This window comes from Myodes glareolus, chromosome 15 (genome assembly GCF_982192425.1).
Source record: "Myodes glareolus chromosome 15, mMyoGla1.1, whole genome shotgun sequence".
In the NCBI taxonomy this organism is placed as follows: Eukaryota; Metazoa; Chordata; class Mammalia; order Rodentia; family Cricetidae; genus Myodes; species Myodes glareolus.
This window is the reverse complement of record NC_142040.1, coordinates 24,027,806-24,035,565: the sequence shown is the minus strand read 5'-3', so window position 1 is coordinate 24,035,565 and position 7,760 is coordinate 24,027,806. Positions and strand designations below refer to the sequence as shown.

Here is a 7,760-nt window from a genome sequence, read left to right as displayed (position 1 = left end):
GACATTTCAATTGAGGGATTACTAAACACAGGTGTGGACATAAGTATCATTACTCTAGAACCTTGGTGTCCGAACTGGGCCTCTTCAAAAGGCAGATGTTCAATTTCTAGGAATTGGAACCCTATCTCAAGCGAAACAAAGCATGACATGGGTTAAATGCATATGGTCAGAAGGACAGAAAGGAAGGCTTAGGCCATATGTAGCTAATATTGCAGTGAATTTATGGGGTTGTGACCTGTTGCAGATTAACATTCCTGTTGTCCCAAAAACTCATGTATTATAAACAAAGGTCACTGGCCCTTCAGGCTGTACAAGAACACAAAGCAACTAGAAAACCTTCAGTGGTACTAATGGCATTAACAGAAAACAAACTGCAGGCTTTAGAACAGCTGGTATAGGAGCAACTAGATGCTCACCATTTTGAAGAATCTACCAGCCCTTGGAAATTTCTTGTATTTGTCTTTAAAAAGAAATCTGGAAAATGAAGAATGGTGACAGATCTAAGAGCTGTCAACAAGGTAATTCAACCTATGGGCCCTCTACAATCTGGAACTCCTCTGCCTATCACCAAAAGGATGGCCTACATAGTTACTGATTTAAAAGATTGTTTCTTCACTATATCTTTACAAGAAAAGGACAGAGAAAAATTTCCCTTCACAGTACCTGTACTTAGAAGACTATGGCAGAACTGTCAATTCAAGGTCAGCCGGGGCTACAAAGAGAAACTTGTCTTTTAAAAAAAAATGAAAAAGACCTTTGTGAATTTCAAATGTGACCTGGTCTGAAGTACATTCAAATGCCCATGATCTCAAAGTCCATTTCCATTTAATTTTGACATGGTTCTAAAAAGTTTTGTTATAACAAATAATCCCAGTCATTTTGTTTCTTGCTATATCATGAATCCTGGAACAATGCATGGTATATAGATGTTCAGTGACAATTTACTGCCCAGTAGGAGAGCATTTATTAGTGTGAACAAGGTCTGAGCTTCATCTTAAACACCACAAAAAAATGAACACAAAAATGTTTATTCTGGCGACTGTTTTGTGGCAGGAGAATTATTGGTAAGCACTTAGATTACCAAAATGGTTTAGACACGGACTAAACCTTGACTTGGCTGTACAGATTCCTTCTGTTCATCTAGCTACCACTCATCTTCCAAATTCAAATAAATAATAGAAATGACCACAGTAAACCAACTTGGATAGAATCAGTTTGCTCTTTTATCAGAGGCTATTTAGTGGCAGGTAGCCCAGAAAAGTGCTGTATTAGAACATGCTCACAAGTTGAAGAATCTGCTGAAATATACCCTTTGGATTTGTCTGTAGTGATGTTTTCTTTTCTTGTCTCATCCCTTTCTGTGGGAGGACAAGAAGTCAAGAAACCAAGTGGTAGGATGATCAATTGTGATAGTCAATTTGACTGGATTAATGAACTTCTAGGACATCCAGGTGACCCTTCTAGTCTGTAAGCCCTTTCCAGAGAGGATCACCATGACTCTAGATATGGTATCTATATTGAACTCTGTTGATGTGGTACTTTTTGTTGTTGTATGGAGACATGTTTTCTCTGTAACAGGTCTGGTTGTCCTGGAACTCTCTTTGAAGTCTAAGCTGGTGTTGAACTCAGAGATCTGCCCACTTCTGCCTCCAGAGTGCTGGCTGGGATTAAAAGTGTGAACACCACATCCAGCTGATGTGCAAAGTTTTAACAGGTGCACAGAATGCAACAGTGGGTATGGAGACTTGCACCAAGGCTCCAGAAAGCAGTTAAGGCCAGGCAGCACATGTAACAATCAGATTCCCTGTAAGGAATTCCTAAATGGGCTGTGCATGAAGCTTAGAAGGTGAAGACTAAGTTGTTGTGGAAACATCAGAATATTAAAGAATATGGGAAATTAGCTGAAGAAGGCTGCAGGCACCCAATAGAGCCTACTCAAGGGAGAGGCCAAACAGTGTGATCACAACTCAAATCAGGTAGTTGGCTTATATTAATCAGGTTACACAGTTAACACTCAACACTAGAGATGAAATGCATTCAGTGATTTTCAATACAATCATCAAGAGACCCAAATTAGTACACTCCAAGTCTACACTTCTCATGATGGATGTTCTAGAACTACAAGAAGCAGAGCTGATATTTTGTAAATAAATGAGCAATTATGCATTTATGATTAAGTGCACATGGATGAATACACATTACGTGTGTGTGACTCAAGGTGCTGCATTTCCATTTTAGAAACTCAGAAACTGTATATGGCTTCACGTTCTAGCAATAAGTCTTTTAAGTGTAATTCATAATAAATTCATTTAAATTATAACCCATTACATAATATACATAATACATATGGCAAAAGACTGGCAAAATACTTACCTTTAGTACATGCTTGTTCCGATTTGTTAACAAAAATTAGATTTTTCCCTCAAAGTTTTCTTGATCCCTAATGGGATTACAAAAAGGACTACCAAATTGGGAGTAATTCAAGAAAACTTTCATAACGACCCAGAAAATTATCTAAGACAGTACCTTGGGGTTAAGGAAAACAAATCAAGCAAGCAAGCATATTTGTCCATAATATTTTAATACTTCTCCACTTTTAAATACTGGTTTTAATTTTGTGATTGTAACATGGAAGATCCATTTTTTTTAAAAAAACATCATCAGAATCATAAAGCTATTATAGTTACACTCTACACACTCCCAAGGTACTTTAAAATGATTATGTTTTGAGTCTGTAGATGAACAATGACAACAATCCAAATACATCATCTGTACAGCCTGGACTAAATACTGGTAAAGTGTCTGATCAGACAAACAACTGTTAAGCTTAAAGATAACCAGCACAATTTCACAAGCGAACCAGTTCAGCCCAGTTAAAATTCTCAGTAGCAACTGACACTGATACTGTATAGGTGTATAAATTAGTCATGGAAACAAACGGATGACAAAGCCATGCTTCCTGTTCTTATTTCTTCCTCACACCTCTGAGATACCCCCTTCTTTCCTCCTGCAGCAACACCAAATCAAGTTTTCTACCTCAAACAGTCTTCAACCCCAAGGGGAACACTGCTCTCTCATCCTGTTTACTCACATGCAGGGACAAATCCCCACATCACCAATATTTTTCAGGTGTCTAACAAAGCAAAAAGTAATCCAGGAGAATTGAGCATAGGGGATTGTTTGGGGGGGGCATGGAATGGGGGCTTAGGTAAAGAGAAATACCCATGTATGGAGAGACATCATAAATATTCAGTATGTAGGAATTAGCTAAATGAAAGTAATTCTTGAGGGTCTAAATATTGTAAAATGGCCAGTGCTCCTCCTAACTTTGACTTTTTGAATACTTTCAGTATTTCTGAACTCATTTCTAAATCTGATTGGGCAGGATTAACTCCAATAAAGTAAGAGTGCAATTACTGAATGTATAATTTCTTATCTTTTTTTAAATACAAACATGTTCAGTGTAACATTTTATTTACAGAATAAATTGTAAAAGTATATCACCACATTTAGTGCAAATGCAACAGGTGATGATTAGATTCAGACACTGCTTCAGAAACTTTGCATATCTTTGTAAAATAAAGCTATCCAATTTAGTTATGAAAGAGTTACTGTCTGGTTCATCATAGTTATCAGAAATGCAAACAGAGGAACATTTATAATGGGCGTAGAGTTTTTTTTTCTTTTTTCTTTTTTTTTTTTAAGATTCCCACCTACGGCAAATAAACTTTCCCTCCCAACCCTCCCAGTTCTCCCATCCCAACCCCACAGCTGATTGTAAAATAAAATACACATTTGAGGTATAAACTTTTCTTTTTTAAACATCACAATATAAAATGCTAACTGGTGATGTAAACTGGTATGATAATCTATCTCACTTGCCTTCCTAGCATTACCACCATATAGGCACTTTTCCACAGAGTCAAATTATGAATAGCATTTCTGTAATAAGGCATATTCCATGCACATCATTTAGAGAAAGGAAAATTAAAAATATAAAAGATTTATGGGACATGAAACTGCGTGCATGTAATGTAAGCTCTATGTTTAATATGTACTTTTCTCTCTGTACAGAGTAATAAATATCATTCTATCTGATGCAAGTAATTCACTTCCAGGATTGTGCATATTAATTGATCAGACTAATCCCATCATTAAATTATCACACCTTGCACTTATCATTTAGATTCCACTTTCATGTATGGAATATATACAGGTCATGTTTTACATGACATGACTTTCTGCTTTACAAAAAGGGTCTGATTTTTGTGTTTCTAAAGAGAGGAACACGCCAGCAAAGCATCTACAAATTGCCTCTGATATACATAAATACATCTGCTTATAAACGCAATGAAGAGTTTGAAGTGGGCAGTCATCTCAGCTTCATGAGTACCATTCCTTGCCTCAACTCCATGAGTCAAAGTTTTCACAGGACTACAACTATGTCAGGTATTTTACATGTTAGCTTCTTATAGCAACTAAAGAAAGCATTTCAGTTTGAATAGTGTGGAATTAATTGTATTGTTCTGCTGAAATTTATAATCAAGAGGCAAATGGGAGCATTGCTTAGATTTTCTATGTATACCTTGTGATATATCATTTAAAGTGATCCAAGCTAGAAAAACTAACATATTTGCTACAGAATACTAGAAATATTAAATCAAATGTCAAATTCAAACAGTCTGATTTGGTTTAACAAGTAATACCATATATTCTCTTACAAATTTCAGGAAAAATATCAACTCATTTATCCTGACCATTGTATTATAAAGTACTTATACCCACAAGAGATGTACAGATGTTTCTGACTGAAGGCAGGCAGAACCAATTTAGAAATTACCAAATTGTGTCCATAACAAACTGAAAAAAGTTGGTAGCACATAGTACACAACTAAAATATATAATAAAAATATAAAGATATCTGGGGGAGAAAATAAAGCTTTTCATTCTTTCTCCATCAGAACTAATGTTCTTCATGGGAGTAAGACTATAGAAAAGGCAAAATCACAGGTTATCAACAGTCCTCAGTTATGAAGAGACACACAACATGAATCCTTATAGAAATCAGCAGCAATAGATTCTATGATTATACAAAGCAAAAAGTCAAAAACTCTGGACACAGACACAGACTGCAGGCCTGTAGAAGCCCATCTGAATATTTGGTGCACAGAGAGCACATGCCTCAGGTGCATTCAACTTCTGTGCTTTTCTTTTGTGCACAAAACCTGATACAACTGAGGATCTTAGGCTGGACTGTGGTAAATAAAAAATTCTGAAAAAGTTCCCAAAAATTAAAGCATGAATTAATTCCTAGTTGTAATTCAAAGTTATTTTTTTTCTCTCCTAGGAGCAAGCAAATAAAAATATAGCCATATACATGTGATTTTACATGTATTTATAGTTACACACTGAGCGAGGAGATCTAGCAGGAGATGGCTAGTGTTAGATACCCAGCTTTACTATTGCAATGTTTCTTCTTAGGCCACAGACAAGGCTGTAGATCCTGCGTTCCAACTTAGAGCATTCATTTTTTTTCTATCTTTCTCCAACATGGAATGTCACACAGCCTTGCTTCAGTCACTGCAGGGGAAAAAAATGACACATAAAACTGTGAAATAGATTAGGAAAGCAAGAAGACTACCAAAAAGATGGATCCCACACTCCATGTTCATAGCATACAATGAATCTCTACAATTATGTCTTTAAAGGATTTTCATCTTTGTGTGATATAAATATGAATAATTTGCATTGGTATGGATTTTAAGGTCAATTTTGTTATATGTATTTGTATTTCTGCTCTTGATTAAGGTATTGTGATTATGTAGTTCATTTAAAAATGTAATGTATAATTAGGATATATAAGTTGTTAATGGATAATCATCAATAATAGTCAAGCTTGTAGTCATGATAGTTAGATTTTCTAGATGTGCATAGATATATTTAAGAAGGGCATTCTTCATATCTTTCAAAGACTACAGAATATGGCATTTAATGTTTTAATAACTTAGGGCTTTTCATGACAATGAGACACGTCTGCTCCTGGCAGCACAAGCTACTTCAAGAGGAAGATGGGTATTGAAGAGGCTCCTTATGGAGTTTGATAACCATGTGGGCAAGAAACTGCTTTTGCCTGGACTGTTGTATAAACTGGACACAAACAATCCACAGAGAGAGGACTGCTGAACTTGCCTAAAGGTGAGATGGTCTTTCAGGGTTCCTGATTTATGAAAGAGTCTCTAAGACATTCTGCAGGACACAGTAAAAAGTGACTGAACTGTCTTTGGATTTTCCTGCTTCATGGAAATGTCTGCTGGATACTATAGGCCTATAGGCTGAAGATGGATGCCCCAATGGTAAAAAAAAAAAAAAATACTTTGGGTGACTGTACCGACAGTGAGATGTCTCTGTCATTTTTAGACTTTTTGAAAGTTGCTTATTTCTTGTTTACTTAGGTAATATTATATCCTTCTGGAGTCTTTGATGGAGTTGAAGAATAGTTAGTTATAGTTTTCCTTAGTTATGATAAAAGATAAAATAGATATAAATATTGTAAATGTAATTCTTGCTTTATAACTGTTTTGTTATATGTAATTTTGCTATGTTAAAGTTAAAGCCTTCCTTTTTGTTTAAACAGAAAAAGGGGAAACTCTGTAAAGGGAATTGCGGGCAGCTTCCTGCTGCCTGCCCGGCTAGCTTTACCCGAAATAATTACATGGAAACTGTATTCTTTTAAACACTGCCTGGCCCATTATATCTAGCCTCTTATTGGCTAACTCTTACATATTTATTCAACCCATTTCTAATAAACTGTATTTCACCACGAGGTCGTGGCTTACCTGGAAAGATTCAGCATGTCTAACCTGGCAGCTTCATGGCAGGCAGCTCTCTGCTTCTGCCTTACTCTGCTTCTTTCTCCCACAATTCTATTCTGTCTTCCCTGCCTACCTATGTTCTGACCTACAGGCCAAGCAGTTTTCTTTATTAACTAACCAATGAAAGCAACAGATAGATAGAAGACCCTCCTACATCACTCGTGGATGTAAAACGATTGACCTTGTATATTTGAAAATCTTCCTCTGCAAGTAACAGAAGATCTTTTGAAAGTTACAGGGAAAACATGGAGAGCAACATTTGTAAGTAAAGAGGCAATGTATCAGGTTTCTGGAGCATTAGTCTATGAACTAGCATTGTATTTCTCTCAGCCTTAGGCAGAAATTACAATGAAATACTATTTTCAAGAACTTGATAATTCTACTTAAGTTATGTGTGTATGGAGTGGTGTCTGTCTTATTCAAGAAATAAACATGCCCAAACCCCTGGCCCAGTTTTGGTTGATATCAACTCTTGAAAGAACAACCCATTAACTCCCATAATACCAGAATTGAAACTGTTAGTTTTCCTAAGCATTCAATGCTAGGAACCACTAAAACACCTTCCATAATTATTGTGAAAATAAAGCTATGTAAGATAAAAAGGATGTTTAATGTATGTTAGGGCTTGACTTTGGATTTTGGAAAAACAAACAAACAAACAAACAAACAAAATACCATGCTCAAATTGGATTTAAGAAAGCCATGGTCAAATGTAGGACAGTACGTCTTTTCAGTGATATTCCTCTGTGTGTGTGTATATGTGTGTGTGTACAAACAACATTACTTCCTATATCAGAGATTTTAAAAAGGTTTTCACTTATTTCCATTCTACACATGTATAGTCAAGTCAAAGAAACACTGCTCTGAACCCAGCACTCTAGAGGCAAA

The 7,760-nt window shown here is 36.0% G+C and overlaps 1 protein-coding gene across 2 annotated transcripts in view; it reads right to left on the bottom strand.

Moving 5' to 3' along the window:
* Positions 1-2,562: 2,562 nt before the first annotated feature.
* The window catches only part of Cert1 (ceramide transporter 1), a 110,188-nt gene continuing 104,990 nt past the window's right edge, over positions 2,563-7,760 (bottom strand). For both annotated transcript variants that reach the window (XM_048441496.3, XM_048441497.3), the window contains one exon: positions 2,563-5,580. The gene's annotated coding sequence lies outside the window, so the exon portion shown is untranslated. The remainder of the gene's footprint in view (positions 5,581-7,760) is intronic.